This window comes from Mirounga angustirostris, unplaced genomic scaffold, assembly GCF_029215605.1.
Source record: "Mirounga angustirostris isolate CCGP_5_RB_7025 unplaced genomic scaffold, mMirAng1.0.hap1 SCAF_7, whole genome shotgun sequence".
Taxonomy (NCBI): domain Eukaryota; kingdom Metazoa; phylum Chordata; class Mammalia; order Carnivora; family Phocidae; genus Mirounga; species Mirounga angustirostris.
Genome location: NW_026991715.1, coordinates 22,347,758 through 22,365,325, shown reverse-complemented (window position 1 = coordinate 22,365,325; position 17,568 = coordinate 22,347,758). Strand labels below are relative to the sequence as shown.

Sequence of the window (17,568 nt, the reverse complement as noted above, 5' to 3'; positions counted from 1 at the left end):
AATCTCAGTCCTCGGGAGCCAACTTTGACTCCAAAGCCATTCCAGGCTTGTAGATTAGAACTTCAGCAGGACTAGTACCCGATTTACCCAAGATCAGGGATCTCCTTGGGAGGCCGTAGCTGATCTGCCTTAGTCAGGAAAGTGTCCTGGGCCAACTGTCCAGAGACCTAGGTGTTCTCATGTTCCGCGGCTCATTGTAGAAGTATTTTGAGCTGCCCTATTAATTGGATAGATAGATCTTTCAGCATTGTGGAGAGATAGGTTGAAAATTGATTTGCTACTTCTTTTTTCAAATCAGTGGGAATTTGGACTTATTAATGATTGCCTATCAGTTTTTATTTATAGTTGGATACTGACATTCAGGCTCTATTCTCCCATTTCAGACTGGCATAATTCTCAATTTAAAACTTCTAGGTAAGGTTTTAAAGAGAAAGGATCTATCAGAAGTTGTTGCCCCTTCCCCCTTTGTACCTCCATGTACTTAAAAAACCTAATGATGTCTCAGAGGTCAGAAGTGCCTGGAATATTTACACACCTGATGACAAAAGGACGTGGAGAGGCTGAGACACTGAACTTGGATTGTTCCAGGCCACTGGATCATTACTGGGACTTTCATGGAGCAATTTCTGTTTTAAGAAACACTTGGCAGGCATGTTTATAGGTCACTTATCTTAACAATCCTTTGAGTACAATGATCCTTTTCCCACTTTGTTACAGATGAGCAAACAGGAGCCGCAAAAGAATGATAATATTTAGATCCTGTCTTTCACATTCAAAGATAACACCAATAACTGAGAAATTGGCCTTGCATTTGAATTATTTTTATTTAGCGTAGTGGCGATAGGATTATGCTTAGTCATTCATATCATCTACGGTTTGTTTTTTTTTTACCTCTTTCTTCAAATTTATTTTTATATTAAATGTGACCTTGAAACAATTTTCTTTATAAAGTTTACCACCATATATGATAATTGGTTCAATGACCCTAACCTTAACCAGCCAGGCTTGACCAGAATGGCAAATAATTTGCTAAAGGTCACAGAGCACAATGGCAGCAAAGCCTGTATGTAGAATTCTTTGGACTCATTATTTTAGACCTGTACGATGATGCCTATTGAGTCCTCTTATGCTGCTAGTAATGTTTTTATGCTGGCAGAATAGAGTTGTTTATATTTCATTTGCCCAGATTCTGCATGATGAATGGACCTAGAAAATTTTAAAAGCCTAATGTATAATCACAGCCCCTGACTGTACAATGGGATTTGTGTGCCTACTTAAAAAACTCTAGAACTAGAATGCTACTTTTCTTGAAACTGGGCCATGGGTCACTGCAAGTTTCTAAGCAACAATTCTTTTTTTTTTTTGGCCATGGCATACTTCTGACAAAATTCTTTGGTAAAAGGAATTTGACAAAGGCTTTTCTAGTTTTCTACCCTTCTTTCCCCACTCCCTATTTCCATGGCAAAACCTACCTATAAAATATTTACTTTTCAAGTCGGTCTGCCCCTTTAACATCTCCTAATACTTAAATGTTAGCTATTTTGACTATTTTCCTTCCAACATGCCCTTATCGGGCTTCGACCTTCACTTCATAGTATTTTGGGCCTAGTCACATCCTCTAATGTAGAACAGTCACTGGCTATAGAAGTTTTACTTGAGCTTGAGCTTTGTGGATTTAACTACAACAACAATAAGAAAAAAAGAAAAGGAAAATACTCAGTCATGTTGATAAGTGTGTCATATTAGGTATTCCAAGCTTATAGTTTCCATGGGAAATTTAAGATCCAGATGAATGAAGTGACAGATGCACTCATCTGTGGCCTTGCAGACAGACACTCTTCAGATTCAAGCTGAGGAATATAACTGAAGACAGCATCCTAGGTTATGGAAGAAAAACAAATGTTAAGCTCTGAGAAAAGAACTGACAAAAAGTGAAGGGTTGGGGTTAGATGGGATGGGGAGAGTGGTGGGAAAGAAGCACCTCCAGTAAAATACCAGACAGAGTAGTAAGAAATTTATACAGGTGCTGATGGTTTGGGGTTTCTTGGGGGCATTGGATTCTGTTTTATATTGTCTTCACAACCTGCTCGCCCTGCTTGCTTTAAATAATTTATTATAGCAGCAGGCCTTCCTCTGGTTAGTTTCCTTTTTTATAACTTTTTCCTTCTCATCTCTGGGTCTAATCAGAGGCATATATAATCGTGTGGCTGCTCTAAAGTACTTAGGAAAATCCGTGATCAATATCGCTACATTATCAAACCAGGCTGTTGTGTTCTATTTTGCAATGTTTTCTTCCCTGTTATATTAAGCCAGTATCTGTGTTTTAAACAATATTTTATTAATCTTTGCACAATGAGACTATGGGCTTATTCTTCTTGGCTGAGAGTATCTTTGGAGTAATCCATCATCAGAACACCATTAATCTAATGATGTATTTATTGCTCACTATTGTAGAACTGGCAAGAAACCCAGTATGGTTCTAAAAATTTGATTAAAAAGAAATCAAGTTTTTGCAAGGCGTAGCCATCCGATTATGTTAGCATCTGCCAAGTATATTTTATGCTAAAATATACAGGCATATTTCAAGTGAGCAAAATGTGATCTTTTCAAAAGCTTTTAAAACTTTTTGCTATGAGATAAGTAGAACAAGAAGATGCCTCATAATTAGAAAAAATTCTAAGTGCACTCCCCATCTCAGCCAAAGGTAAGGTACAGTATTTTTTCGGATTATAGCCTTAGACACTAAAATGGTTAGATTTATCTGTTTCATTGACAGTAATAAAAATGGTAGTGATGGGGCACCTGGGTGGCTCAGTCAGTTCAGCCTCTGCCTTTGGCTCAGGACATGATGCCAGGTTCCTGGGATCGAGCCCCGCACCGGGCTCTCTGCTCAGTGGGGAACCTGCTTCTCCCTCTCCCTCTGCCTGCTTGTGCACTCTCTCTTTCTGACAGATAAATAAATAAAATCCTAAAAAAAAACCCCAAAACAACAGTGGTGATAAGAACTAGCTCCTAGTCCTTTAACGATTTTCTGGGTAATCATTACAAATCAAAATTAATGAACAAACAGTAACTGAGTACCTATCGTGGGTAGTACCTCTTTTTCAAGTATTAGCGCCTTTGGGAAGCTTTTCCATGTCCCTCTTTGGGCTGATTGTACACTGTCAGCCGAACCATCTCTTGTAACCCCATCCCCTCCTGACTGGGAGCCCCTGGAAGGCAGGGCCCATACCTCTCATCTTGTAGCTTCTCAAGAAAGGGTATATAAGAGATAGTTGCTAAGTACGCTAGTGGCTACAAAGAATTACAGGTGAACACTTGCAAGGCCTTCAAAGGATGTGCATAGGGATGCTCACCACCAGTTGAAATGGTAGTTGATTGCTATCAGTTGATTGATAACTGAATCCTAGCGCCAGACTTTCAGCTCTAGCCCCTGTCTCAGCACTTCATGTAACTGTCATCCATTCCTGCTCGTTCATCTTCATAGTTCCCCTCTACTCCATTCCTGCCTTTCCTCCTCTTGTCACTACCTCCCTGTTGTGACGTCTTCAGGAATGTCTCCAACTCCACCTGCTCCTCCACTAGTCTGGCCATGTCCCCTGGTTCCCTTTTTTGTTCTCATACTCCTCGTATCCTATCTTGAATAGGCAGCTAACTCCTGGGCCCCACTTTGAGGCTTGGGACAGCCTGAGTCGCATATCTTTTGAAGTCTCAGATGTACTGGTTTCTTTTGCCATCCAGGGCAGCCATCTAGCTAGCTTTGGCCGTGGGAGGTCTGGGGGCCATGGAGCAACAAGATGGTTGCTGGGCCGACAGGCCGCGGATAATCAAAGCTGAGCATAATGGGGAAACTTGACATTTGTGAATGAAGCTTTTTTAAAAAAATTAAAATTCCAGCAGATTTTTAATTTCAGAGACAGACTTTTGTAGTGTTTTTCATCTCTAAATCTTTTGTTCAAGAAGCATCTCCTACGCAGTCATGTACATGATGTCATCTGATGGCTTAGGTAAGTTCTTACCTCAGTTCTTACCTCCGAGTGGCTTACTGAGCTCCTGCATGGACCATGTGTCCAGGTGGAGTTTATGGAACAGCCAAATTAAGCGTAACTGCCCGAGGTCAGGGCCTTTAGGATAGCCCTCTTATGTTAGATCTTAATACACTTCAAATGACTGCAAGAGATCAAGGACCCCTATTTTCTGTCTCATCTGGGAGATTAAGCCTCAGTGAACATAGCTGCTTTCTTCTCCTACCTGCCAAGAAAATATCATTAGAAACCGGAGTGATTACATCTAAAAGTTATTTAGATGTTCAAGGCAACAGAGAAGATGAGCAATCCTAGATGAGGTCATGGACTCACTGGTTTCTTTTGGATCTTGTAAGTGAGGAGCACTTGCCCCTGCCTGTCCCAAGGCTTCTGCTCTCATCTGGGTGCTGGGGGCTGGGAGGATGTGAGGGTGGCTCCACGAAGGGGGAGGCAGACGTCTGTGGAGCCCCTCCGAATCCCTGCCACCAATGGAGGTTCTCCCTGTGCTGCTTTCCTTTGGCATTTTCTCAGGTCTGTGTTTCAGTGTCTCATAAAGCAAATCTTCCTCTTCTACTTTGTGAATATGTTACATAAACTGAGGTTCTCACAGCCATGGAAGTTCTCGTCCTTAAGTTTCCCTGATTTTGACTTTTCTCCTTCATGTGGTCCCACCCCCCACTCATGTTTTCCTCTCTTTAACTTCCTCTTTCCCTTCCATTCAGGTAAGAACTCTACTTTACAAAGGCCCTATTAGAATCAATGTTCCCATTAATCTTTTCCCTGCAGGAGTTAACCACATTTTTGACCATTTTCAAAGGACTTTCTTAGAGCATGCCAGTATGTCTTTCCGATGCTAAGGAGACCCCAGTTAATGCGGCTTCTCCTCTCTGGGATATTACACACTCTAAACACAGTGAGGAAGCAAATAGCCTTGCAAACCCTCAGTTTTTACCAACCTTACCCACACTTGCAGTGACACCCCCCCCCCTTACCTAATCACTCTTACTGCTCCCTGCTCACTTTTTATGTCATTAAGAAATAATATCACAAGCCTCTGCTAGCAAGAGACATATTCATGACAACCAAGGAGATGAACCTGTCTACAAAATACCCCACCAAGTATACGCTGAATAGGGAAAAGAAGGGCAGGGCTTCCCTGATGTCTTTACAGACAGGACATGTGGACTGATGCATCTCTTGCTGATAAGTTCATAATCTGTTGTTCTAACTGTTTCTCTTTTGAGGCTGGGTCATTCATTGCCTTCTAGCTAACATCAACAGTTGTCACTTTTTCCTTTCCCTTAAAAACTCTGGCCAGTGAGTTTCAGGTTTCTCTCCTTCATTTATTTTACTTAATTTTTATTTTTTTGTGTTTCAGCTTGTTTAGTCTGGTTTACCTACTTAAGTTGTGTTGTTTCTAACCTCTGCAGACATTTTTCTACCACTTTCCAGCCCTTGACAGCATCTCACAATTAGACACCATCCTTACATTGAATGCATTTCCATTTTCGCAGCAGGTCAGTAATGAAGATGTTAAGTGGAATCCTGATAGTGACCCTTTCAAGAGCTAAGGCACCATTTGCTGTTCTGTCTTAATTATGGTCTCTTAGCAAATTTTCACCAGTTATAATGTCCACCCCATCTGATAAGTAATGTTTCTCAAATACTGTACAAAATTATGAAATCTATGTGCCTTATATTTTCTGCTCTCCATTACGGGCTAAATTTATAATTCTGTAATTTTCTTATAGGAAAAATACGTATTAGACTGGAATGGCTAATTTGGTTTCAAGCCATACTGCTTTTTGCTTATTGTGAACCATTAGACATTTATGTGGTCTTCTATTTTACCTCATCCCCAACCCCCACCAGCAGCTCTCCCAGCAGTAATCACACTCTGACCTTTCCCTCTACAGTCAGTTAGCATCCATGCTTTTTTGGTAAGATGGGTATTTTATTTTACTGTTCCCTAATATTTTCAATTTTAAAATAACTCTACATAGCTGAAACAAAAATAGCCAAGTGTCCTATTATGATTATGATATTTCCCCCTTCCTTTCTAGGCAGGTCTGTCTCCTGATTATAAATCATAGTATTGCACCTCTTCTCTGGAGTGCTTCTGCCCCCTTGATCATCTTGTCCCAATGGAGTGTGAAACTGCTTCTGCTTCCTTGGTATCTGACCTGTGCCTGGGATCTGGGCTAGTCCTATGTGGTCCCTGTTGAAATTCTTATAATTGGGTAAGGGCTCAGAATTGGAAGGCTTATGGAACATAAGCCCATTGAGGGGTGTGCTTCACATAGGTCTTCAGGGAAAAACATATAAACTAGGCAGGTAGAAGGTGAAAGTCAAAGTTTTTAAACAGATAGAGAAAGTCAGAGATAGACTATTTGGTACCAGCTACTTAGGCCAAAGCCTCATCTTCGTGTTGTGATATCTGGGGTGTCTTCCCCTCGGGCTTTTCCGGGAGACTATCCCAGTGTTGTAAATTAAAATGCTGTATCACCCCATCTCCAGAATTTTGGAGTTCGCTGAGCTAGATTCAGAAGTCCTCGTTCCATTCCTGGAGCTTCCCAGAGACAAAGAAACAAGTGATGTTTCCAAATGGAAATGCGCCTATGAAGGTGATGTGGTCCACTTGCTAGGAAACCTTCTGCACACAACACAAGACTCCAACTCACATTGACCTACACTGTAAGGGAAGTATATTATCTCATGTGAGAAGTAGGGCAGACAGCAGGATGAGTTGATTTAGTGGCACAATTACCTCATCAAGGATACAGGTTCCTTTCATCTCTCTGCCACTGTCATCCTTAGGGACCACTTCACTCTAAGACTGGTTCTTATCTTGGCAAGATGGCTGCAGTTGTTCAGATGTCACTCGTGGGCATGACAATATTTAGAGCACAGAAAATGGACCACCCCCTCCCAGGGTCTCCTTTTGAAGGAGATTAAAATTGTACTAAGAAGAGTCTGAGAAGTCCTGTCTTCTTATCTCATTGATGGGAACAGTATCACATGCTCCATCTCTAAATCAGCCACTAGCAAGATGTTCTCCATCACTGCTTGAGGGAGAGAAGAACCACAATGCAGACTAATTAAGGCCAGAGAAATGAGCCAAGATCAATAATTATTGTGATTAGAATCACAATAAACCCTAATGAATTCAAATGTACTAATTTATGTCTATTTGTACTCAATAAGTGTATGATCTTTACTGAATAAAAAAGATTAAAACAATTTGCTGATTTCTCAATTCTGTATTTCAGATATGTTATTTTGCTGTATTGGTCCACTTGAATGTAAACATTTTTTATTAACCTTATTTACATATCATAGCATTAACAGTAATGATAATTACCGATGATTGTAACTGGCCATGATTTATTGAGTGCCCTTTTATAAATTAGGAATTTAGCATCCAAGAGGAGCTAGTCATTTGCTGAACTCACTTAGCTACTGAGTGTTGTTAAGCTAGGATTTAGACTTAGGTTCATCTGCCCATGTCCCTTCCCTGCTTTCCATGGCTTCTCTTTGCCCAGGACTACTCTTGCCTGCATGCTGGGGCCCTGCCCATCTCTGTGACCTCATTACTTACCCTCTTGCCCTCACTAGTTTTCCAACCACATAAACTGGTCTCATTCTCACCTCTGACCCTCTGCATATGCTGTGTCCTCTGCTTGGATCACACATCCTCAGCTCCTGTGGCTCTCCATTCTTTCCCTTCAGGGCTCCCCTTCACAGTCCTCTCCCAGGACCATCCCCACTGGTCTACTTAGGGGAGCCCTTCCCCCATCCTCTGTTTCTGCTCCATTTTCCTTTTTCCTCTATCATATTTACCATAATCTTATATAACTTACCTACCTGCCTGTCTACTTGTTTTTGTCTGATCCTACCAGAATATAATACCCTGGCTGTATTTAAAATGAATGAAAAATCAAGTGACTAAGTTAATGAAGAAATGAATATTTAGACGTTTTGACCTCTGATAATCCACAGGCTGCCTTTTTCTCCCACACGAGGACTAAAGGAGGATGACAACTGCCACTGAGCTGAGTACGTGCACTTTAGATTTTTCTCCTATAAAATCTGAGAACTTAACAAAACCTTCTTTTCTCTATCTCTCTGAGGGCAAAATAAGAGATAGATATCAGAATTCTTTGGGGAAAAGGTAGACTTGCCATAGTAGTATTACATAAAGGTTTTAGGGAGAGCTTGGTAGAAGAGGAAAATTTGAGTAGTATTCTTAGCTACAGTTTTTATACTGATTATAGTTTTAAGGATGCCAACTCCTTTAATGTTAGGCATAAACCCTTAAAAAAATTGAGGTAGACATATAAAGCTAAACTGTAAATTGGAAGAATTATAATTGCTTGATAATTTGCAGTGGCAAATTTACTTAAACAAAATTGTTTTCTCTGCTTACATGTAATTTTTCATTTGAACTCATGTATCTATCAAAATAATTTATTCCTAGAACTATGTTCTTAATTATTCTGAAGTAATTATGAAGGTGCAAATTGAAAAATAGCTTTACCTCCCATGTTAATTTGGAAGGGATTGACAGAAGTGAAGCAGTGCCTTCCTGAAGTCCCTTTTCTTTGGCTTTCAGCTCAGGACCTTCCAAATAAAATATGTGCTTTTGTGTTTCCCTTTCTTTGTCGTTCTGTGGGCTGCTGTGTCATTTGCTAAATACGTTGTGAACCATTATTTTCTGAGGCTTCCAGTGTGACTTTACCACTCGACCAAATAAATCACCATTTCCCCCCTTGACAGGAAATTCACATTCCCCTCCAATCTGCTCATCTTCGCCAGATCTTTCCCCAGGTGACCTCGCCAACCATGGCATCTCTCTCTGCGCAGGGTATCAGTCTAAACCTGCTTGGCGCCATTGTCTGACTTCTCGGCTTCCCACTATCACAAAAACCTGTTAGAGTCGTTACTATGAAATCTACTTTGCAGCTAAACTCCTTGTATCAGACGTCTAGAAGCAGATCGAAATTTTATGGCGAGTAGAAATACATCTATATTTGACAGTAATTTTTAATCTAGTTCTTCCAGATTGTTTTTATGTTTTGCATCAGAGACAAGTCAGAAAAAACTGAAGGGGGAAGAAAGGGAAGAGGATTTTTGACGTTGTTCACATGGTACTTTTCCCCTGTATGTCCTGGCAAGGACCCCTTTCTTCCTCACTTTATAACCTGGGTAGATTTGGGTGTGTAATTGGGGAAGAGCGCATCAGGACCCAGGTGACAAGGAGATGAGTAATCAAAGGGCTGGGTCAACATATCATTATTTAAATTAGGCGGGTGCATGGTCTACATAAGCTCTTGAGAGACTGCCTTTGACAGGGTAGTTTTCATATACATCAGATTGGCCCTTTTATGGCTTGACAAAGGCTTTGTTTCTTTCTTTTTCTTTTTTTTTTTTTTTTTTTTTTTTGCTTTCTAAGCTGTGTGGGTGGGAAACAGCATGAGGTTATAGAAAATGTATAGCAAAAGCAGTAGCAATGAGAAAGAATCCATAATGGGTACACACATATTGCTGGAATATTTCCCAAGTACTTGGGGGGGGGGGGTTGGCAATGAAGCTTCTTTGGCAGAGGCAAAGTAGAACATGTGCTTTTCCATGTGTGAACACACTGTGCTTTGAAAGGTCCTTTATGATTCACAAAAGCAGCTGCTTTTGAGCTGGTGTAGCCACAGAGTTTAGGAGACTCCCTGAAATTGGGGTATTGCAGACTCCTGGCATTTGTTTTGGAGATTGGGTTAAGTTTGGGGAATCTGCTTATTCACAAGTGACAGGGAACAAGCTCTCTTCATTAGAGTGTTGGATCCTTTGTTCATTTCTTTAGGGTTCGTGGATCAAAGTTAGCAAGCCTTAAAATTGTGAGCAGTCATCTGTTATGTAACATGCATACGTACAGGCATAAATTTGTAGAGATGGCTCTCTTTTTAATTTTGAAAACAATGCGTGGCAGTTCTACTTTGCCTAGTAAATCTTTCCTGAGTTACTGGTCAGACATATTTTGGTGTATTGTAAGCCTTCCTTGCTGGACATTCATAATCTTATTATACATTGTATGTGGTGACTTTTTAGTTTTGACTGTAGTTTTACCTAATAAATCCTGTATTTTTGTCTTTTGTACACTTCTATTCCATTTCTGAGTGCTAGCTTCTGTCTACTCTTTTATGATCACTAATAAGTTATTTTCATTCTTCTTGAAGATTTCAAACCCCAATAACACCAGTGTTGTTTTCTATCACTTTCAACAAGACTCATTTGTTTCCAGTTCCTCGAACAAGATAAGTAACTAGGACATGATTCTTTCACTTTTTGCTAGTTTTCAGTTTATTGGATACTGACAGAACGTAGCATTTGCACAGTTTGCTTAAAAAAAAAAAAAAAGAAAAGAAGGTGATAGCTTTGTTTTTAACATGTCACAACTATTACGTTTCTAAATGATAAAGCAAAAAAGATTACCACAAAATAAGATTAGTGTGGATATCTTGAACTGGAAATCATTTAAAATGTTTCATGGCTACACTTTGTGCTAAATATAAAAATAATTGTGTTTCCCATGTGTGAGCATCAAAAGCCCCAGTTGGAAAATCACATGGTATAGCAAGTAGGTCACTATTGATGGTAGAACATGAGACAGGAAATGTCACGGCTAAGATTAGAGGCCCAAGCAATATGTCTCGCCATGCTTGCTGCATTGTTCATCCTAAGTGGAAGGACTCAACAGGGTATAACTAACTTTAGCCCAATTTGAAAGTATTAGCAAGGATAGCCTTTTACTCTGTCATTCCCATTTGTTTCTAGATAACTCACTTTCCCAGTTGGGCAAAATAATTGAACTGCTTGGATTTGCACATTGGCAGAACTCTGAATACCAATTGAAATGGCAGCCTTAACATTCTAAAAGTATAAACGGGAGGCAAAGGTAATACTCAGCTGTACAAAGTCGTAGCTACAGATTTACCTGGTGTTTGAAATCATGAACTAGGAGTGAGCAACTAGTTAAAAGTGAATTCTCTTAAAATCTCATTTATCTTCATATTTGAAGGTGAGGTGGTGTGGGGATGTGGGGGGACACTTTTAGGAAATCCGGTTACCTTTCCTCTTCTTTTTGGAGCAGTAGGAGGAAGATTTATTATTTATAGGTGGGAATTTTCACCACCGAGTGTGCCTAATTTGCATACATTTGCATATTCTAATGTTTAAGAAAGGCTAGGAAGGAAAACTGTGTTCTCCTGCGTCTGCCCCCATGAGAGACCATACCTTATTTGGGGGGGGGGGGGGTGAGGGCAGGGAGCAGTCCAAGATGGAGCCTCGGATTCAGAGAGATACCATCCCCTCCTGCTACATAAGGCAGTTGAACATAATAAGCCCAGAGAGCCGGCAGTTGTTTGGATGAGTAGGTGGAAGCATGCCGAGATGATTGAATTTGAATCCGTCGCTCGAGTGCCGCGTATTCGTTCACTTCTAGCACAGAGTCCTTCCCAGAAGTAGCCCGGCTTACAGAGTCCATGTATTCTGCGGTGCAAAGTCTCACTTCTTGAATCTCAGCGGCCTTCCTGGGCTCCCATTTTTCAAAGGTCTTTAATGCAGATTAAAACCCTCCACTTTGAATGAGGATTATTTCATGCAGGTTATAACTTACAAGAGGGGAGGTGAGTGGTGCGGAGGCTCAGTGGAGTAAGTGTTTTGACGGGGTTTTTACTCTTTATTCCTTCTCCAGCTTAAATGCAGAGGCTAGATTTTTATACCTGATCCAGGGATAGAATGCTGGGAAAGGGGTGGGAAGCACAGCTCTTACAGAAATCTCTCTGGAATGAAAATTTGGGGAATGGTTTCCATTTGGCAGTAAGAGGTATTGGCTTCTGATGGGAGAAAACACAAGCGATGTGGAAGTTGAGACTGGTCGTGCCATTGTGTGTCCCTGGCTCTCACCCCTGATGAAGCTAGCTGCTTGTGAGCTATGGAGTGAGCTCATTTTCTAGACCTCTGTCACAGAATGTCCATTGACAGGGGTTTGCAGTAACATCCTGGAAGATATTTTGGAGCGTGTAAAACAGATTTTTGCTTTGGAAACCTTTGGGAAAAAATCCCTTTTCTAGTTTTAAAAATGTATGAATAACTAATAAATATTTACAACTTCAGGTGCCTTGTGGACCTCTTTACCATCTTAGGAAATTGGTTATCTATTTTTAGTTTCTGCTATGAGATTTCTCTTTGATGTCAGCATAAATGACCGCATGGCCAGGCTCCCCATTCTGCTTGCACCCCAGTCGGAACCCTGAGCCTAGTCCTGCCCCGACTCTGACTAAAGGTAGATGTAGAGTAAGGCACCAGGCTCCTTTCTGGAAAAAGAATGGAAAACTGGATTATTCCTGTGATCTCGTTCTGGTATTAACACTGTATGATTCTATTCATCTTTCAAGCCTGTTTATTTTTCCTTTCTATAGGGAGCAAGATGTAAAACTGTCTGGTTGGTAACTTTTAGTTGTAAGGGGAATACTCACCAAGTGACTAGCTGGCTGCTTAAATCCCTATTTAGGCTGTTTCTTTTATCTGTGTTGTATACAAGAGCTGAAATACAATGTGTCTGATCACAAATTCCAAGCAAGAGTAACCAGTAGGTTTCCTAGTTAAGTGCGAGAAGAAGTAATTTGAGGGCTGGGGGGGATTAGGAGTGCTAGGTTGTGGAGTCCTGGTTTCATAAGAAAATAAAGAAAGGGAATCCAGAGGGTTACTGGGTGGCTCAGTCTGGTTAAGCGGAGGTCATGATCCCTGGGGTTCCTGAGATTGAGCACCATCGAGCCCCATCGAGCCCAGTGTCCCAGTGTCGGGCTCCCTGCTAGGTGGGGAGTCTGCTTCTCCTTCTCCCTCTACCCCTGCCCCCGACCCCTCCCCATTAGTGTTCTCTCTCTCTCAAATAAAAATAAAAAATAAAAATCTTAAAAAAAAAAAAAGGTGGGGGAATCCAGTATGCAAACATGTAATAGAAACACAGTCAGGATTCACACAGTTAATAACTTCTGTCTCTTTGTATAGGAAATACACTATCAGTGCTTATATACCTGTGTGCAAGGAAGTAGCACAAATAAAAACTTCATCTGGCGATTCCTGGGTGGCTCAGTCAGTTAAGCATCTGCCTTTGGAGCAAGAGGGGCTCCTTGCTCAGCGGGGAGCCTGCTTCTCCCTATGCCCCTCGCCCTGCTCATGCTTTTTCTCTCTCTCTCTCAAATAAATAAATAAAATCTTTAAAAAAAATAAATAAAAAATAAAAATAAAAACTTCATTTGTAAGAGCCATCTTGTCACTTTCCAAAAAAACTTAATGAAAAGGGTATTATAATTTTAATGGAGAGACAAATAATCCTTTATTATCTTTAGTCTCTCCAATGATATGTTGGTGGAATCTCCAAAATACAGAGAACAACCTAGATTGGATTATTTTTGTTGTCTTTTTGTTAATAAAACCTTTCTTCCAACAAAAGAGATAAACACCCCTTTCTTCAAACACAGACATAACCAATCAACTCATTTCCTAAGGGTGAATTATCCTTAGCTTTTGTGAAGGACTCTCTGGTTTTGAGTGATTGACCTCTGAAAGGAATTGGGGGCTTTGGAATCTGCTGCTTAGGAGTTCTTGATGAAAAGGAGAGAAGCTAAAAACCTTTAAAAAAAAAAAAAAAAAAAAGGGCACCTGGGTGGCTCAGTTGGTTGAGCGACTGCCTTCGGCTCAGGTCATGATCCTGGAGTCCCGGGATCGAGTCCCATATCGGGCTCCTTGCTCAGCAGGGGGTTTGCTTCTCCCTCTGACCCTCCCCCCTCTCATGTGCTCTCTCTCTCTCATTCTCTCTCTCAAATAAATAAATAACATCTTTAAAAAAAAAAAAAGAAAGAAAAGGAGAGAAGCTAGTTTTAATGGAGGAAATTTGAATGGACAGATTTGGGAGATCATCCTCTGGTCCTGTCTTTATTTTTTTTTTTCAAGATTTTATTTATTTATTTGACAGAGAGACAGCGAGAGAGGGAACACAAGCAGGAGGAGTGGGAGAGGGAGAAGCAGGCCTCCCGCAGGGCAGGAAGCCCGATGTGGGGCTCTATCCCAGGACCCTGGGATCATGACCTGAGCTGAAGGCAGACACTTAACCGACTGAGCCACCCAGGAGCCCCAGGTCCTGTCTTTATTTTAAAAAGCTTCCTATCTTGCTTTAAGTTAGTGCCTTAAGAGATTTTACTTAATGGGTAAGCAGATCTTGCTGCTGTATATAAATAATTTCTCCGAGATGTGTATGACTGTCCTTTCAGACTCTTGAAAGAGGCTTTGGCCCTTGGATTGGGTTGTCTCATCCACTGCCCAGTGTATGACTTTGTTACTGCTGGATGCAGTCAATCATACTGACTTCCCAAGCTCCTGCACCTCACTATGGCAAATGTGGAAAACCAGGCTCAAAGAAAATAATCCAGGTGATAAAAGACTCTAAATTTAGAAGACTTTTCCCTTCCACATAATGGAATACAATTTGTTTCTTCTTCCCACACAAAACAGAGCTGTCCAGAACAACCATGAAAACACATGACCCTGTCCCGTCCCTCCCACTTGCAGCTGTCAAGGCTTCCGAGGGAAATTTTTGTGTGTTGAATAATTTTGCTTTGCAACACATTATAATCACACACTTTAATGTTTGTTGAGGCTGAAAATTGCCAGTCCATCTGAGGGGTGTGTGAATGTAGGCTAATGGGGAGATAGACACTTGTCAACCTTACCCAGTTCTTCTGGATGGATTCAATCAGACTCTCTTCTAGGTGGCAGCAGGAGAGAACTCACCTGGGTGACCTGCCTTCATTCCTCACTCACTGGGTTTTTGGAAGGAGGGTTTCTCCAGAGCTGCCAGGAAACAGAAGTTTGGGGATTATCCAGGAGTTCTTTGAGCAACCAAACAATGACAGCCAGTACCCTTCTAGCAGAAATTCCATTAATTTTTAATTTTTGAGTTGGAAATGGCACTAGAGATTAATCCACGTTGGGGTTTCCAAAGTGGAGTTTGCAAGATAAACCATTGGAGCATGGGAAGAAACCACTAGAATTTCTATTCATTTTTTATACCCCCAAAATAAGAACAATTAAGTTTTACTATTGTATGAATTGATGTTTGCACCCTCCCCTGTTCTTTAGGTCAGAAGGCCCTATGTTCTGAGGGAGAGGTAGGTTTCCCTCAACAGGCAGTGTTGTATTTGTACATGTCAGGTTAAATTAATTTGCATAATATTAATTAGTTTCAACTAAACTAGCCCTCAACAACAACAACAACAAAAAACCAAGGCGAGTAGCTTAAAAAGATCCTGGCAAAAACAAAACAAAGTATGAATTTGAAGGAAGCAAGAACAAGGGAACAGTTTGAAAGTGGAGTTCACACTCTATTCTAGGACAAGCCCTTTGTTAGCCAAGATATAAGCCCCCAGTTTCAAAACCCTCAAGATGACTAAACGAAATATAGATTTACATGTACTATCATTAAGAATGAACATACTGGAAGGAAGTGTATGCTTTGCCTTGAAAATTTTCCTAATGATAATATGAAAGGCCACAATTAGAAAAATATGGAGAATAAACCCTGCATTTTTTAACCATGTTTAAATTCACCTACTGATCTTTATAAAATTACACTCAATTAAATGGTGTTCTGAAGCCTGTTTTGAAGTTTTTACTTGTATGCAGAAGTAAAAAAGCTACATATCTTCATAAACACTTGTTCTTCCTCCTAATATAAGACCAGATAAGATACTATGCTGAAAACTATCTATCTAAAATGAGTTTCTTGGGGTGCCTGGGTGGCTTAGTTGGTAAAGTGTCTCCCTTAGGCTCAGGTCATAATCTGGGAGCCTAGGATAGAACCCTACTTTGTGTTGGGCTCCCTGCTCAGTGGGGAGTCCGCTTCTCCCTCCGCCCCGCCACCCCCGCCCCGCTCGTACTCGCTCTCTCGTGCTCTCTCTCTCAAATAAAATCTTTTAAAAAATAAAATAAAATTCTCTGTCACAAAGTGCTGCAAAAGTATTATTGAAGCTATTACTGAATCTTGAGGAAACATAATACCATATTAGAACAGGTTATGGAGGGCAGAAGACCTGTTTTACACTTGTAAGTTGTTAGATCTAGCCTATTGTAATTACTCGTTTCCGCTTCACCAATGCAATACACGAAAAGTGCTCTTTTTTGGTGAGCCACCACTAGATGAGATTCATTCACAATCTTTATGAGAATGTTTTGTGAGAAAAACCAAGTAGTGTTTCCTCTTGAGAAGCAGCTGTTTCTTAGAAAAGGATTCCAGGGTGAGGTTACAAGAGATAAATTCATTCACTGCATCATTCATAAGAAAGCTAGCGCAGCCAAGATGTTGAAGCCAGAGGTATACAAAATGCTGCAGGAAGATACTTCATAATTAATTTTATAAAACACAAACCTGTAATATACAGTATAGTTGAAGCAATACAATATTTTGTATTAAGTTGAGAAGGGACCATGAAAATCTTTTGTACCTCAGAGAGGTTTGCTGGTTATCTTATTGAAAAATAATTGAGTTGTCAAACTTAGAGATAAGTTACATTCATTTTTCTTTTTTATAAAAAGGAAAGGGTTCCATATTTTGTTAACCATTTCTGTGATAATAAACATCTTCAGTAGTTTGCTACCTAGAGGTCATTTTTTTAAAACACGAAGCATAACTAATTTGTCCTTTCAAGATAAAGGTGTCATTTTAAGAATAAATAAGAAAGTAACTGAATTTTAAAGAAACTTTTAGTATAGAGAGAACACTGTGGAAAACAGTGTTTGGAAATGTTTACATTGTGGTTTTTAATTTCTTATTTATTTACTTATTATTATTTTTATTTTTTATTTATTTATTTTATTTTATTTTTTGCTTAAAACTGTGAGAGCTAGGGGCGCCTGGGTGGCTCAGTCGTTAAGCGTCTGCCTTCGGCTCAGGTCATGGTCCCAGGGTCCTGGGATCGAGCCCCGCATCGGGCTCCCTGCTCAGCGGGAAGCCTGCTTCTCCCTCTGCCTCTCCCCCTGCTTGTGTTCCCTCTCTCGCTGTGTCTCTCTCTGTCAAATAAATAAATAAAATCTTTAAAAAAAAAAACTGTGAGAGCTATTACAACCCAGCTACAGAGAATAAACTGAACTTGGGACTAGACATTCAAATTAACATATCACAAATAATTAATCTAGCTTTTCAAACATGAAGCATATTTATGTTATTCTTAATAAAATAATGATTGTTTAGTAAGATACTGTGTACTCTTAGATATTTTAAAGAAAATATATTTAAAGAAAATAAAATATTGTTTTTTTCATATTTACCTTGTACTTTTGTGATTTTGATGCTTGTTTTATAATGTACCTAATATCATACATTGTACACATCTAGCATGTAAGCATGGCATGCATGCTCAAAAGCATTTTAGTATTGGGATTCATGATCCAGTAATTTTGGAGACTACTGCCCTTGTCTAAAGATTCTTAAATCTTT

General features: G+C 40.1%; 1 protein-coding gene across 4 annotated transcripts in view; it reads left to right on the top strand.

Annotated features, from left to right (window-relative positions):
- The window catches only part of MARCHF3 (membrane associated ring-CH-type finger 3), a 140,144-nt gene that overhangs the window by 3,194 nt on the left and 119,382 nt on the right, over nt 1–17,568 (top strand). The window lies entirely within an intron of this gene.